At 53.4% G+C, this 16,246-nt stretch overlaps 1 pseudogene; it reads left to right on the top strand.

Moving 5' to 3' along the window:
• Positions 1-3,038: 3,038 nt before the first annotated feature.
• LOC118521437 (tetraspanin-13 pseudogene) lies at positions 3,039-5,314 on the top strand (annotated as a pseudogene).
• The last annotated feature ends 10,932 nt before the right edge of the window (positions 5,315-16,246 follow it).

The raw sequence follows: 16,246 nt of genomic DNA, 5'->3' as shown, positions 1-16,246 counted from the left end.
ACGGGAGGGAGGGGAGGGGCGACGGAAGGGGTGGGGGTGGGCAGGGGAAGGGGCGGGGCGACGGGAGGGGAGGGAGGGACGAAGGCAAGGGAGGGGAAGGGAAGGGGGCGAGCGGGCGGGGGGAGGGCAAGGGAGGGGGCGGGGAGACGGGAGGGGAGGGCGGGGCGGGGAGACGGGAGGGACGGGGGAGGGGCGGGGAGACGGGCGGGGCGAGAGGGAGGGGGTCGCGGGGGGGTGGGGAGGGGAGGAGGTGGGGAGACAGGAGGGGAGGAGAAATGAGCCCTCTTCTGGGCCAGGTACCCGATGGGAAGTGCAGACAGGGCTGGAACCCCCAAACTGCTGAGCACACCCATAGTGTCAGAGTACCCCAATGCCCTGAAGAGGGGACACGGGGAGGTCGGAGAGCATAAAGCCGGGCTCCTTGCGCAACCTGGGGTGGGGGGGTCAAGACCTGGAGCTGCAGCCTGGGGGCGGGGTTCCTGGAGGAAGGGACGCTGACCAGTGACCAGCAGTTAGGAAGATGAATATGCCAGGAAGAGCCTCTTCCAGGTCCTGGAGCCACATCAGGGTGGCCAGAAGGCTGGGTAGAGAGGTCAGGGCCCCAGCACAGACCCATCCCCAAAGGTGGGCATGAGGCTCTCCTCTGGCCCCTACCTGAACACAGGACTTCAGGACACACTTCCATAACATCCGTGACAATGTAGCATCTAATTAGTGCCTGGGAGACACCCCCCCACACACACACCGGCGTCTCAGCCTGGTCATTCCCATGGAGAAGGGGTTTTCGTTGGGGGCAGGGGTGCGTGGCCCAGTGACACCTAGGAGAGCCACAGGCAAGACATCCCACCCAGTGTCCAGTCTCTGCCCAAATCTTGATCAGCTCATTACCTCCAAAGCAGACCTTGAATGGGGCCTCTGTTGTGGATCCTGCCACGGCCAGCTTCACCGGGCACGCAGCCCAGGGGGTCATCCAGGGCCCCATGTTTGATTTAATGCTCTGCTGCCACCATCTTGAGATTTGTAATAATTTTGGAACAAGGGACTCCACGCTTTAATTTTGCACTGTCCCCTGCTTCTCATGACAACCCCCAGCCTCAACCACTTACTCCTCCTTACCCTTTAGAATCCAATCTCCTCCAAATTTAATCGAGTGTCTTGGAGCCTTTGCTTAAAGCCTTTCAGGGGCTTCCTTCCATTGACAGCCAATCCTCTCCCCCTGGAGACAACCTCTACCCTGAGGGTGGGGACACCGCCCAGGGCATCCTGCAGCTCTACACCTCCCAGCCCCACCTCACAGCACGTGCTCCCATCAGCAGCCTTGGCCACTGGATTTAATAAAAATGCCACCTTGTGCATGAGTTCATGCCTCTGCTCTTTTGGGGTGAGAAATTGACCCAAGGCTAAACCATGCAACTTATAACCATGGACAAAGCCAGCCCAAAACCTGGGGATAATTTTTTTTTTCATTCTAAAAGTAATGTATGAAAAATAAAGGCAGGAATCTTGGAAATGCCAGAAAAATACAGAAAAGCACATGACTATCACCTATTGTCTTACTATCCCAAAGTAACTAGTGTTAACACTTTAGTGTATTTTTTGTTGGCCTTTTTTTTCTTGTTTGTTTTTTTACAGAGTAGCATCTTTTTTTTTTAAGTTTTTATTTTTGAGAGAGAGAGAGTGAGAGAGCACGAGATGGGGGAGGGTCAGAGGGAGAAGCAGACTCCCTACTGAGCAGGGAGCCCCATGCAGGACACGATCCTGGGACTCCAGGATTGTGACCTGAGCTGAAGGCAGACGCTTAACTGACTGAGCCACCCAGGCGCCCAAGTAGCATCTTTTTATATAGTTGGGATCACCCTGAATCTAACTCGTGGTAAGAGGATACCAGACTTTTTATGTGGGGACGCTGAGAAGTGGTTCATCTGAATAAATCAGCCTGGATATACTATAATCCTTGTTCTTGCCTTTTGAAGATAATTATGAATTCATGGCATTCAGACTAATTAGTTTTAATTAATTGTAATCATGATTGATGAAGGATACTTCCATTGGGCTCCTGTGTGCCTTCAGCACCCCCAGAACATGGAGAAGCACCCCTGCCTTCTCACAATGACATAGTCCAGGCCCGTAGTGCACCTTCCCTGCCCCAAAACACAAAACCAGCTCTTCTCCAGAGAGCCCTCATTCCCTGGGAATGGAGAAGAGTATCCGTGACTGCATTTTCAGTACTGGGGACACCTCTTCAATTACTGCACGCTAATTTTTGGTGCGAAACTGTTTAATGGCTACCTAAGTGATCAGGTAGAAATGATCGATTTTGAAGAGTGTGAGTTCATATTGCTATTTCCAATTTAGCTCTAACAATACTCTATAACAGGTGTCCTCAGCAAATATGGCCTGCCTGAGCGCTAGACCTGGCCCACCACTTGTTGTTGTAAATAAAGTTTTATTGGCACACAGCCATGCCCATTCATTTGCAAGTTGTCTACGCCTGCTTCCCAGCTTCCAGGACAGATTTGAGTAGTTACCATGGAGCCCCAAAGGGCAGGGAAATCCCTTTACAGAAAACATTTGCAGGGCGCCTGGGTGGCTCAGTTGGTTAAGTGACTGCCTTCAACTCAGGTCATGATCCTGGAGTCTCAGGATCGAGTCCCACATTGGGCTCCCTGCTCAGCAGGGAGTCTGCTTCTCCCTCTGACTTTCCCTCCTCTCACGCTCTCTCTCTATCTCATTCTCTCTTTCAAATAAATAAATAAAATCTTAAAAAAAAAAAATTAAAAAAAAAAAGAAAACATTTGCAGACCCTCCTCAATAGACGCCTAACTAGATTTTTAGCCCCTCACCCAAAATATAATTTTACCTTTTTCTTTTATCATTTGGTGAACCATGTAAGTTTCTGAAGATCCTGATTATAACTTGTGTAATCTCGTATTCATTTTATCTGTCAGCATAAAATACAAGGACAGACCCTAGTAGTAATATCAACAGTCTCTACAATCCCTGTGGGTTGGAAATTAAGATCTAAGATCACAGGAGCTATGGAGGTGGGTGTGAATGACTGGCCTGCTGTTTGGTTCAGGGATTGGGCATGTGACCAGTCCTGGCCAATGAGTGTGTATGAGATTCCCAAGGATGCTGTAACAAACTATCACCAGCACATTTACTCTCTGACAATTCTGGAGGTCAGAGGGCTGACGTGGTCTCATGGGGCTATATCAAGGTGCAGTGTTGGTTTGCAAATGGGCCCCTGTACACGCTGGGCAAGGAGAAACTGAAGGAAGGGACGGGCCATTCCAGATGGGTAGATGGGTTTATGAGCAAGGGAACATCCTTCCAAGGCTTGTCTAGCACACTGCACCCCCCTGCCCCAATCTTAAAGCTTATATAGAGGCCTGAACTGAGTACCATCCAGATGGTCGGTCTCAGCACCACCTCACTGTCTCAAGGCTGTGTCCTTGGGCAGCTTCTAACGCAGGGAAGGCCAGGGGACCACACCTTCCCAGCACAGGGGAGGGGGATGGAGCCTCCAAGTGCCTGGGTCCAGCTCACAGGTTGACCAGCGCCACAACCCCTCAACGCCCCCTCCAACAGGTGGACAGGGCTGGCTCCTTCTGGAGGCTCCCTGGGAGAATCCATTTCCTGCCCTTCTCCGGCTGCCTCTGTGGTTGTCTCATTCTGACCTCTGCTTCTATTGCCCTGTCTCCTCCAACTCTGACCCTCCTGCCCACTCTTATAAGGACACTTGTCAGATCATTGGACCCTCTGGGGAATCCAGGGTCACCCTCATTGAGGGTCCTCAACTTAATCCCATCTGCAAGGTGCCTTTTGCCATGGGAGGTGACAGACGTACAGATTCTAGGGATTAGGACATGGACATCTTTGGGGGGTGTTATTCTGCCCTGCACAGGGGGAATGGAATGCTCTCAATCTTCATAGAGGCTCCCGGTGCACTGATGTGTGCATTCATTAAAGCTCAGCAAATGGGGGCGCCTGGGTGGCTCAGTCCGTTAAGCGGCTGCTTTCGGCTCAGGTCATGATCCTGGGGTCTTGGGATCGAGCCCCACATCCGGCTCCCTGCTTGGCGGAGAGCCTGTTTCTCCCTCTCCATCTGCCTGTCACTCTGCCTACTTGTGCTCTCTCTCTGTCAAATAAATAAATAAAATCTTTAAAAAAAAAAAAAAAAGCTCAGCAAATGTATACCGAAGATTTATGAAAGTCATTGTAAATTTTACTTCAAAAGAAAAAATGTAAACAAAATTCACGAACTCTTTGTGAATCGTATGCTAAAGGTATGCACGCCAAATTATTCAGGGGGTTAGCGGACTGATGTCTGCAAGCATGAAATGCGTCCAACACGAGTCAGAGCCATGGAGGGACGCTGAGCGGGAGAGGTGGGAGGCACAGCAGAAGGGCAATGGTAGAATTCATGTTTGGGTAGGTGGTGTGCACTGCAAAATTATTTAAACTTGGCTGTATGTTTGGAAATTTTCAAAATCAAATGCTGGTGGGGGAAAAAAAGTCAAATTGTTTTCCAGCATTTGGGGCTGGGGCTCGCGCTCCCACGGTGGAGGCCGCAAGTTCCAGGGCGGGTTCTAGCCACGGCGCATGGGGCGCATGGGGTGCATGGGGCGCGTGGGGCTCCAGCTCTGGGGCCCCCGCCCCGGCCTCAGCTAGGCCCCAAAGGCAAAGACAAGGAGGTTGTCCTCGAGGCTCCCTGGAGTCAGGTTTCCCCGCAGCTGCTGCGGGAACCACAGGCCCCAAGATGGTTCGCGGGGGGCCTCGCGTGTTCCCAGAACTGCGGGTGCGCGCTCCCCCGGCTCCACACGTTGCTTAGTCTGTTGGTGACTGGAGTCGCTGCTGGCGCTCTGGTTGCCGGGCTGATTTCCGGCCTCTGGGTGCTTGGCCTGGTCGCTGCAGTGCAGTGCATTATTTGTTTTCTTTTTAACACGATTATTCTCTTACTCGTGTTTATTGTTCTGTTTTCTGTCTGTGCTTGCTTAGCCCTGAACCAGGAACAACAGGGCCAGCTTCCGAAGTGGCTGGAACAACACAGAAGTGCTCAAAATGACGTCCGGAGAAATTTCCACTGCGGGGGGTTTTGAAGTATTACCCCAAATGACACCTGTCTGGCCAGCGCACAGCAGCTGCCCGAGCTCACGTGTGCTCCGATAATAGGAACAGACGCCAGAGAGGTTCTGAGATTTGCCGGCGGCCCCAGCTCTTCCTCAGCTGGACAGAGGTCCTGGGTGTTTGGCTGACCCGCAGACATGAGCACCAGAAAGATCCTCGCGCTAATCCTAGTGGGATCCTTTGATGAGAAAACAAGGAACATCTTTCATGTTCTGATCTCGTTCACTTTCTCCAAGCTCAGCTGACCTGTGTAAAGAAGCAGGTAAGGAAGCTGAAAAGTTACATTATCGACGGGGGGGAGTTATGTATTTGTACCTCTTTCGTTTCTCTAAATGTTTTTCTTTTTCCATTGCTGAAAAAAAAAAAATCGAAACTTGTGGTCTCCGCTGAGTCTCAGTGGTACACCTGTCGTGTCTACTGCGTTTACCGCGTCTGGCCCGGCGCACGGGGGCATCTCAGCATATGGACCTGCAGAAAAGCTTTGTATGGCACTATTGTGTTGCTCATATTGTGAATCTAAATATACAGCTCCCGGGGCTCCTGGGTGGCTCAGTGGGTTGAGCATCTTCGGCTCAGGTCATGATCTCAGGGTCCTGGGATCCAGCCCCAGGCTCCCTGCTCAGCGGGGAGCCTGCTTCTCCTCTTCCCTCTGCCCCTCCCCCTACTCATGCTCTCTCTCTCTCTCTCAAATAAATAAATAAAATCTTAAAAAAAAAAGAATATGTGCAGTATCATCCCACTTATGTAAACTTTTAAAAGAGGCAAGACTACATTTATTTAGGCCGCATACTTCTGTGGTCAAACTATAAAGAAAGTGAGAAAGTAATACTCATAAATTTCAAGTTACTGACCCTGGTGGGGGAAGGGAGGACTGGGTCCAGATGGGTCTTATGGTTGGTTGCAGGGGGCGGGGGAGGGCTTCTCAGTCTGGACTGCGGGCATGTGTTGGCTTTACAATAACTTGTTAAATTATCCATTTGCATTGCATGCATTTTTCTTTCTTTTTTTAAAAGACTTTATTTATTTGACAGAGAGAGACAGCGAGAGAGGGAACACAAGCAGGGAGAGTGGGGGAGGGAGAAGCAGGCTTCCCGCGGAGCAGGAGACCCCCCCACCATGCGGGGCTCCATCCCAGGACCCCCGGGATCATGACCTGAGCAGAAGGCAGACGCTTAAGACTGAGCCACCCAGGCACCCCAGCATGCATTTTTCTGAAAATGCATTACGTTTCACAATAAAAAGCTTTTCACATATGATGTTTCAAAAAGACATCAGTCAGGCATGTGGCTCTTGATCTCAGGGTCATGAGGTCCAGCCCTACGTTGGACATAGAGATTACTTTAAAAAAAAAAAAAAAGACGTCAGTCAGTTAGATTATAACAAATTTTGGTTATAAAGCCACAATCATACTTTATTTTACATTCTCTGGAATAATAGTTCACCTACGGGTAGAGGGTTTTGTTTTGTTTTGTTTTCAAGATTTTATTTTTAGCAATCTCTATGCTCAAGGTGGGGCTCAAACTCACAACGGTGAGATCAAGGGTCACAAGCTCCATGGACTGAGTCAGCCAGGTGCCCCTGGTAGAGTTTTTATTAAAGCAAATACAGGGAGTTCCAAAAGCATTAGCCATTTCAGCTTTGGTGCAAAAATGCAAATCTTTGCAGGGATTAAAGTAGGTGACCCTAGGGGCACCCGGCTGGCTCAGTCAGTGGAGCATGTGACTCTTGATCTCGGGGTCATGAGTTTGAGCCCGACATTGGGTATAGTGATTACTTAAGAATAAAATCTTTAAAAAAAAATAAAAATAAGGAGATAAAGTAGGTGATGTTTGATCCACAATGTTGTACCTTGTTGTAACTGCCCTATAGAAGTTAAAAATATATCTATTATATAAATATATATTATATAAATAAAATATAAATATATAAATACATATTATATAAATACAATATACATAACTATATATAAATAAGTATATAAATTTCTGAGACATATTTCTCTTAGCAATGCATAAGGAAATATTCTGAAATGTAAGAAATAAATGTTCACTTTTAATACGTCATTTTTTAAAAGATTTTATTTATTTGAGTGGGAGAAAGAGAGAAAGTGCATGATCAGGAGGGAAGGGCAGAAGGAGAGGGAGAGGCAGGCTCCCCTTTGAGCAGGGAGTCCGATTTGGGACTCAGTCCCAGGACCCTGAGATCATGACCTGAGCCGAAGGCAGATGCTTAACGGACTGAGCCACCCAGATGCCCCAAGGTCGTCCTTTCTAAACAAATCAGGATGAAACACAAAAACCGGTGAATTGACAGTAATGCTATTTCAGGACCCAGAGGACCCATAGTTGGTCAAGGTAGTTAACCTCCTTTTGAGGTATAATTTACAGTATCTTTATTTATTTCTTGAATATCTCACACGTCCATGCCTGGCCAGAGAAGAGAGCAATGCATCTATCAATGAAGGTATTTATGCTTCCAGTTAAAAAAAAAAAAAAAGGTCTTGATACATCTGAACACAAATTTTCTTACCTCACACCATACAATTGCAAAATCACAACTCTGTAGCCAGATGCTGAGGACGTCCTGTTTGACCCCAACTAGATCAAGTTCCAGAACAGGTGTAACTTCTATGGAGATAGAAATCAGGAAAATGGTTGTCTGGGGAGCGGAGGGAGCTTCCCAGGTGCCAGAATGTTCTAGATCTTGATGGGAATGCGGGCGACATAGTTTCCTGCGTTTGCCTAGACCATCCAGCTGCTCTGAGTTAGGCTCTGGGCATCACTATAAGTCAACTACATCTCAGTTAAGTTCAGCTGACCTTGAAATGTGATGTTTTTACCTGTGCTCTGGTGTCCTTTGGAAGACACAGAGATGAGCGGTGGAAGCTGAAAGTTGAGGGCATTCCGGCCCCAGGGGTGACCAGGGAAGGTCCACAGGCCGTTTGCCTCATCTAACTGACGCTTCGTGCTGTTTGCCAGCCCAACACCTGTGCGTGTTCTTGCAGTGAGTCTTTGAGAAGGTGGTAGAATTTCGCAGCCAGGGGTCTTTGAACCGCTCCCGGGCCTGTCTATGCTGGTGGTGGCCTCTAGAGGGCGCTGCTGACACAGCCCAGCCCAGGAATTCGGATTCGTTTCCGGAGACTACAATTTTTATGAAACCGTCGGTGGAGGGCAGGGTGGGAAGTCATCTCCCCTATCCCACCGCCCCGACTCTAGGACACCGGGGCTGTCACACAGAGATATATATCATTCACACCAAAAATCCCTGACACAAGAAAAAAAAAAAGGAAAGGTTAACAAAAAATTTGGGGGGAGCAACTGAAGGGGACCAAGACATGCTACCCCCAAAATATGCCACTTTGGTGTAAGAATTATTTTGAATTATTTTGAGAGCGTCTGAGCTCCTGAAATCCCTTACCTGCCTAAAAACAGAGCCTCCCATGGGGCGCCTGGGTGGCTCAGTCATTAAGCGTCTGCCTTCGGCTCTGGTCATGCTCCCAGGGTCCTGGGATCGAGCCCCGCATCGGGCTCCCTGCTCAGCGAGAAGCCTGCTTCTCCCTCTCCCACCTGCCCCTGCTTGGGTTCCCTCTCTCGCTGTCTCTCTCTCTGTCAAATAAATAAATAATCTTTTAAAAAATAATAATAATAAATAAAATGAAAACAAAATCTCCCAAAAGAACTCACTCGTCATAAATCCCTTCCGGGGATCAATGTCTCCTCTTGGAGAAGAGAAGCTGGCACCATTCCCAGATAGACTTTGTCACAAACTATCATATCTCCCACTTATTCTCCTGAGGGCGCATTTATCATTCCTAAAATTCATTTGCTCTCCCGTAAGTGGCTTTTCTCCCCTCCCTTTTCCCTGTTACGGTGGTATATGAGCTCTCAGATCTCACCGTTCCTTTGCACCTTCACTTCTTTCTGTGATGCCTGAGCACATCAAACTAAAAATAAGTAAAGTTGTGTGGCTCCTATTAAAATGTCTTTCATCAGTTTAATTGACAGGTCCCCGGTATTGAACCTAAGAGGGTAGAGGAAAAGGTTTGCCTCCCCCACACAACTGAAGTTTGCCAGTGACTTCAGCTGTGGGTCGATGCTTCCTGGTTCCACTTGGCTCACATTAGCCTGGGCTGAAGGTGGAAACGTCGCCAACAAGCCAGCCCTGCCTTCTCCTTGACACCCTGGCCCAGGAAGGCCCCTCCCACAAGTGGGTCAGTGACCCGGAACAGGAGGGCCCACCTAGTCAGGTGCCGGCGGACTCTGCCTGGATTTAGTCTCGTGCCCGGTCAGACCACGGGATTTGCTTGGGCATAGAATGGACTATTCACATAGCCTCCTGAGGTCACGAACTGAGTACGTGACCGGGTTTGGGGGAAGGAAGGAGAAATGTTTGCTGGAAACCAGCGGCTCTTCATGAAATTCTCACTCCCAGTCGTGGCGGTCAGTGGTGCTGAGATCACTAGGTGAGTGGTAAGAGGGTGCGGGGCGCGGGAGTCTCGTCACGCCCGTGGGGCTCGCAGCACCCCAGTCCAGGGATGAGTCAGAGCACCTCCAAACTCGGGACCACCAGATATCGCCGGGGGGTGCAGCATGAAGTGTTCGAGCCCAAAGTGGTACCTGGACTCCCATCGAGGCCTTGAGTCTAACTTCCCACTGATGAGAAATTCCTCGGGCCAGAAAACAAGCTGAAGGAACCTCAGAAGCCAGGGACCTGCCAGGAGGTGGTGTCTTGCAGGACAAGGCGCTTAGGGTCTGCGGGAAGCCGGGGGGGCGGGGGGTGGTCTCAGCTCCTGCAAGCGTGTATGCACAGTGCTGTCTGAGCCCGGGTGACCCAGGCCCATCCTCCTCCCGCGGGGGCAGCGGTGGGCAGCCTGGGGGCGGTGGCCACATGGTGCGAAGGGAGCGGACTGACGGGGCCCTGAACCTGGGGGGCGGCCTGGACTTCGGGCCGCCTGCGCAGTCCGCTGCCCCTTACCTGGACGTCTGTTTTTAGTAGGTGCCGCCCAGTGCTTTCCTCATGCTCCCCCCAAGCCAGCACCTTGTGCTCTGGTCCCCCGAGCGGCCCTCAGGCAGCTGGTACCCACTTTGCTGGGCTCGGCGGGAGCCGGGAGAACCTGGGAGTAACGTCCCCATGGGAGCAGCCCTAAGCCGATGACCCACAGGTGTGGGGTGCGACTACCCCAGCTCTCTTGCCCCAGGTGGAAAAACTGAGGTGTGACCCTTGCCCTGTCCAGATTTCCCCTCGGGAACCTTGTCCGATGTCCCCCCCGTTGCTCCCCTGCCTTTCCCTTTGGTTCTGCGTCCCCCACCATGGGGCTTATGCCCCTCCACACTGCTGGCATGGGGGGCTGCATAGGCCTCAGTTGTGGGGCTTCCCGGGCGCTGTGGGGGGCTGCACAGGGGCACCATGCCAGGGGCACCCCAGACGTGGCCCTGCGCACCAGGGGGCAGCTGCCCCCATGGAGAGGCATCGCCCTACTGGATTTTCCCAGGGAACCCTAACAAAGCCTTCCCACGCGTTCCTGCCTCACTGTGTGCTTCTGGGAGCCTGGCCCAGGAGAGGTGGCAAGGGGAAAAACTCCATCGGGGGCCAGTTTCCCAAAGAAGGGGAAAGTCCTCTGAGATTCGGTGTGACGGGTCTGATTAACGCACTGATTTGTTTAGACGCTCAGATTCTTTTTTTTTTTTTTTTAAGATTTTATTTATTTATTTGATAGAGAGAGACACAGCGAGAGAGGGAACACAAGCAGGGGGAGTGGGAGAGGGAGAAGCAGGCTTCCCGTGGAGCAGGGAGCCCGATGTGGGGCTCGATCCCAGGACCCTGGGACCATGACCTGAGCCGAGGGCAGACACTTAACGACTGAGCCACCCAGGCGCCCCTTGACTCGCAAATTCTGTTCCTACATCAAACTATTCTAGAGACTGGCCCACCTAACACTTCACAAGCTCCCAGGGTGACTACTGTACTCCGGGAATGTTGACCCGGGATGAGTCTAGAACAGGAGGGAATATTCTGGAATGTGCTGGAAGCACTTTGTGCCACTCCTCAGGAACCACAGGGACTGGGAATCCTACCCCTCTCCCTCCACCCCTCCTCAGACTTAATGTCTCCCAGGACCTGGCAAATCCAAAGTCCTCTGCATCACGAGATTCTTTATTGCAGAGACCTCGCGTTGAGGTTTGTGTCCTGCCCCCGTGTGTCGTAGAGGCGGCATCCGAGGTGTGAGAGTCGTAATGTCTCTCTTTGCAAGGCGGCATTTGCAAGGAGTCCAGTGAGGACCCATGTTACAGGGACAAGCAGGAAGCCAGCCTCGTCTTGGACGCAGGGAAGGCCTTCTAGCTCTGTCTTCCGCCGGTCGTGTGGCATGAAGGAGGTGGCAGGGTGGGCTCCCTCGTCCTCCGAGCCCCCTTCTCTGGAGAGCTCCCCCCCCCGGCCACCATCCCCTGCTGCAGGGCCATCCTGGCAGAGGCCTGGATACAGCCGAGGCCTGGGTCACCCCCCAGCCCTAGACTGGGCCAGCCTGGAGTGCTGGACATCAGGGCCGAGACTCAACAGAGTGACACCTCCAGATCCCTGTCCCTTCTGTCCCACTGGGACTGGTGGCTGCATGCCCGGGAGTGCGGAGAAGTGAGCAGAGGACCTGCCACCCAGGAATGGGGCCAGAAATAAATCTGTGTTTTGTTGTTGTTGTTGTTTTGGTTTTTGCTTTACCTTTTAAAAATTATTATGATAAAATACACATAACATAAATGTACCATTTTAACCATTTCTGAGTGCACAGCTCAGCGGCATGAAGCACACTCACCCTGTCCTGAGACCACCCCCACCCTCCGTCTCCAGAACTTTCCATCTCTGCACACAGAGACTCTGTCCCCACAAAGCATGGACTCCCCACCCCCTGCCCCAGCCCCGGCTCCCACACTCTCCTCTCTGTCTCTGTGGATGGGACTCCTCTGGGGACCTCCTGGGAGTGGGGTCCTGCAGGATGTGTCCTTCTGGGTCTGGCTCCTCTCGCTGAGCCCGGTGTCCTTGGGGTCCCTCCACGTCATGGCAGGTGTCATGAGGTGTCTTCCTTCCTGAGGCTGGAGCGTGTTCCCGCGTGGGGATGGACCGCACCGTGTATCCCTCACCTGCTAATGGACCCTTCTCAGTGCTGTGAATCGTGCTGTTGTGCCTGTTTCTCCCCCTCAATGGCTTTATTGATACACAATTCACCCATTTTAAGTGTACAATTCAATGTTTTTAGTGTATTCACATAATGTATACCCATCACCACAATCGATTCCAGAACGTTCCATCACCCTAAAAGCAAACCCATCCCCATCAGCCATCACTCCCCATCTCCCCCAAGCCCAGCCCCCGGCCCCAACAAGCCCCCTTCCCGTCTGTGGGTGAGCCTGTTCTGGACGTGGCACCCACGTGGACTCACACCCCGTGTGGCCTTCCATGTCTGGTTCCCTCCCTGAGCTTCGTGGGCTCGGGGTCTGTCCCCGGGGCACACCGTCCAGCAGAGCCCTTCCCAAATTCCTGGTCCACGGAATCATGAGCAAAATAAAATGGTTGTGTTAAGCTGGTGAGTTTGGGGATTATTAGTCAGGCAACCACACATGGAGCTCGCCCCTCTTTCCCCTGTCCTGGTTTTGTACGACGGCTCCCCACAGCAGAATGGGGTGGGTGCCATCCCATCTTTGCCACGCCTCTGGGCAGACCCAGTCTGGTCTTGAACCCCCGACATGAACCCAGCTGCAAAGCCCAGCCCTCATCAGCTCTCCTGAGAAACCTCACAGGATCGGTTGTGTGCATCCGGGTTAATGGAGGGAGAGCCTGCGGTGCCGGGGTCCCCCAACCCAGAGGGCCGGATGCCAAAGAGGCAAGCCTCCCGGTGACAAGAAGCTGGAGCGGGACTCACCTCCCGAGCAGTGCGCGGGAGAAGCTGCTGTGGGCAGAGACCCTGGGCTGTGCCCGGAGAACCCCCCCCACCCCCCAATCGTCCGGACACCGTCATCGGACCCCCCCCCCGCCCCCCGCGCAGACACCGGGCATGGAAACCTTTCATTCACTGGTGGATTTTGTACTTTATATGTTTTCCTTCTGGGAAGTGAAATAGTTGTGGACATTTAGCAAGTATGTGCTGCTTTTATTCCAGAAAGAAAGGCAGAAGGGAGGGAGAGAGGAGTCAGGAGGGACAGACAGACAGAGACAGGCAGGCAGGGCGAGCGTTCTGAGAGGCAAGGGAACGAGGCGGGCGCTCTTCAGAGCTCCGCGGCTCCAGCCGCGTACACCGCTTCTCCGTCCGTGGGCCGGGACGTGACTGCTCCGTGCCTCGGTTTCCCCATCTGAACACCGCCTCCTCCTCCCCGCTAGCGATTCCCGCAGTACCCCACTCTGGCCCCAAATGCAGGGCGAGGAGCTCTTTCCCCCTGGGCTCACTGCCTCCATCCCTCACTCCAGGGTGGGGTCCCGGCGACACCCCCCAGGGGCCCCCACCACCACTGGCTGTCACGGGTGTGAACTGCGCCAGCGAAGGGAAAAGCTGTGGAAGACAAGGAGGCCCCTCTCCTGGTCCTATGACACCCCGACCCCACTCTCTGCTGCACTGTAGCGAAGCCAGTGTCCTGGTTGTGACATTGTAACAGTTTTGCAAAATGTTACCACCTGGGGAAACTAGGCGAATCTGCAACTGTCCTGCAAAGGTTCCCAGCACAAGGGAGTGTCCCGGGGACCCAGTGTTTGGAGCCCCTCAGATTCCGTGCCCCGGAGAGGCCCGCGCTCCCCTCTGCTCGGTCCTGGCTCTCCCATCGGCCGCGGCCACGAGCCCGTTTCTCGCCACTGCGTGCCTGGCAGCAGGCTCAAGTGAAGGGACTCTGCGGGACCAGAGACTGGGCAGGGCTGAGTCACTGAGCTAATCACCTTGGGTCACAAGCTTACGTGGCCCTGGTACCTTCAGGTGCCACCTTGCACGAGCTGATACGATGCTGGCCGCGCCAAGCTCCTCCCGTGTCTCTGGGACTCTGCAACCTGAGCTGGGCAAGCACCCTGTCCCCCCTCCTCGTTGGTGTCCCAGCCTGCTGCTGCCTCACAGGGGGTCACAAAAGGGAAATGGAGTCCGGGGGCAGCTGGAGTGGTTACTGCCACATTCCACGTGGGGAAACTGAGTCTCCAGGGGGAAAATGATGGACAGGACAGAAACCCTGAAGCCTCTTCCCGAGCTTGCCACAAATCCCAAACCCTGTGTGGGGAAGAGAGAAATGCCCATTGACAGAGGTATGAATGCAGCCCCAGGTCGGGAATGGACAAGGCCAACGGCACCGTTCTTCCTCACGTTTGTCTTGCTTCCGTCACTCTTCCCTCGTGGGTGAGTCTGACACCGGGACAGGCAAGGGTTCCCTCTGGAGACAGGACGATTAAGGACGGCGTCGAGCTGGGGTGGCCCACGGGAGAGCTTGCCGTGGGGGGGGGGTGACCGAGACAGGAGCAAAACCTGCAGAAGGCCCCAGCTCTGGGGGAGACGTCTGGGCGGCCTCACCCGACTCCTTGGGGTGATAATTTAGTCCTCGATGCATTTATTGAACACTGAGCACATCCTACACAGACTCGCTCTGGTCTTTTTTTTTTTTTTTTTAAAGATTTTGTTTATTTATTTGACAGAGAGAGAGTTAGCGAGAGCAGGAACACAAGCAGGGGGAGTGGGAGAAGGAGAAGCAGGCTTCCCGCTGAGCAGGGAGCCCGATGCGGGGCTCGATTCCAGGACCCTGGGATCGTGACCTGAGCCGAAGGCAGACGCTTAACGACTGAGCCACCCAGGCGCCCCCCTCTGGTCATCTTTTAACTTTAATCAAGGCGCAGTTCACAGAACAAATTAGTGGCATGTAGTATATTCACTGTGCTGTGTAACCATCACAGCTGTCTAATTCCAGAAAGTTCCATCACCCCAAGAGGAAACACTGTCCCATCCCCACCAGCCATCACGCCCCACCCCGGTCTCTGACACCCACAGAGCCTCTGCCTGTCTGTGGATGCGCTTCTACTTTATTTACTTATTTGAGAGAGAGAGAGAGAGAGAGAGAGAGAGAGAGCATGCGTGAGCATGGGGGGAGGGGCAGAGGAAGAAAGAGAATCTCAAGCAGACGCCCCGCTGGGCACAGAGCCGGATGTGGGGCTCGATCCCACAACCCTGAGATCAGGACCTGAGCCGAAATCAAGAGTCAGATGCTCAACCGACAGCACCACCCAGGCGCCCCTCCTTTTATTATTTTTTTATTATTTTTAAAATACAATTTATTTTTTTAAAAAGTTTTAGCTTTACAGAAAGAATCGTGAAGATGATACCGTTCCCATAGGCCTGCCCATTTCCCCGTCATTAGCACCGAACATCAACTTGTGACCCTGCCTGTCACGGGGAGCGCAGGGAGGACCCCCCATCTCGGTCTGGTCCTGGGGTGCGCGAGGCCCCAAGCCAACCTCTCCGTTGACCCAGCCGAGCCCGTCACCAGCCTGCGAAAGGCTCCCAGTTCCTCCCGCTCCAGGATTTTCCTGCCACTCCTGGAGGAGACAGATGTGGAAGGGGCAGGATGGGCCGAGAAGAAACCACAACTCCAGGAACAAGGTGTGCCCGGTGCCGGGCTCTGGCAGGCAGGAGGCTGGGAGAGGTCAGCAGTGAGGCCTGGCAGGGCCGGGCAGGGCTCGGTGCCACCCGGGAGGGCAGGAGCTTGGCGTGTGGCCCCCACTCCTCGGCACACACACATACGCCAGGCCGGCAAGGGACAGGGGAGGGGCCCAGAGGCACTGAGAGGGGGACTTGGCCGGGGGGTGGGGGGCGGTCCTGGAGGAGGCAGAGTAGCTGTGGGGTCTCCGTGGAGGGCTCTAGGGGGCAGCGGGACAAATGCAGGGTGGGGGCCAGGTTCAAGGGTGCTCAGGTTTTCCTCCGGGGTGCCAGGTAGGGGGAGGGTATGCTCGCGGCTGAGCCTGGCGTTCCCAGGGAGGACGGGGGTGGCCTGCGGGCCCCTGCTGCCGCAGGACATCCTAGCACCTACGCCTGTCCAGGGAGGCCTGTCCCCAGCCCAGAGAGCGCCCCTGCCTCCCCAGTCTCACGTCCAGGCTGACTCCAGGTGCTCCC

Source organism: Halichoerus grypus, chromosome 1 (assembly GCF_964656455.1).
Source record: "Halichoerus grypus chromosome 1, mHalGry1.hap1.1, whole genome shotgun sequence".
Classification (NCBI taxonomy): Eukaryota; Metazoa; Chordata; class Mammalia; order Carnivora; family Phocidae; genus Halichoerus; species Halichoerus grypus.
The sequence above is the reverse complement of the archived record's forward strand: the minus strand, read 5'-3'. Positions and strand labels throughout refer to the sequence as shown.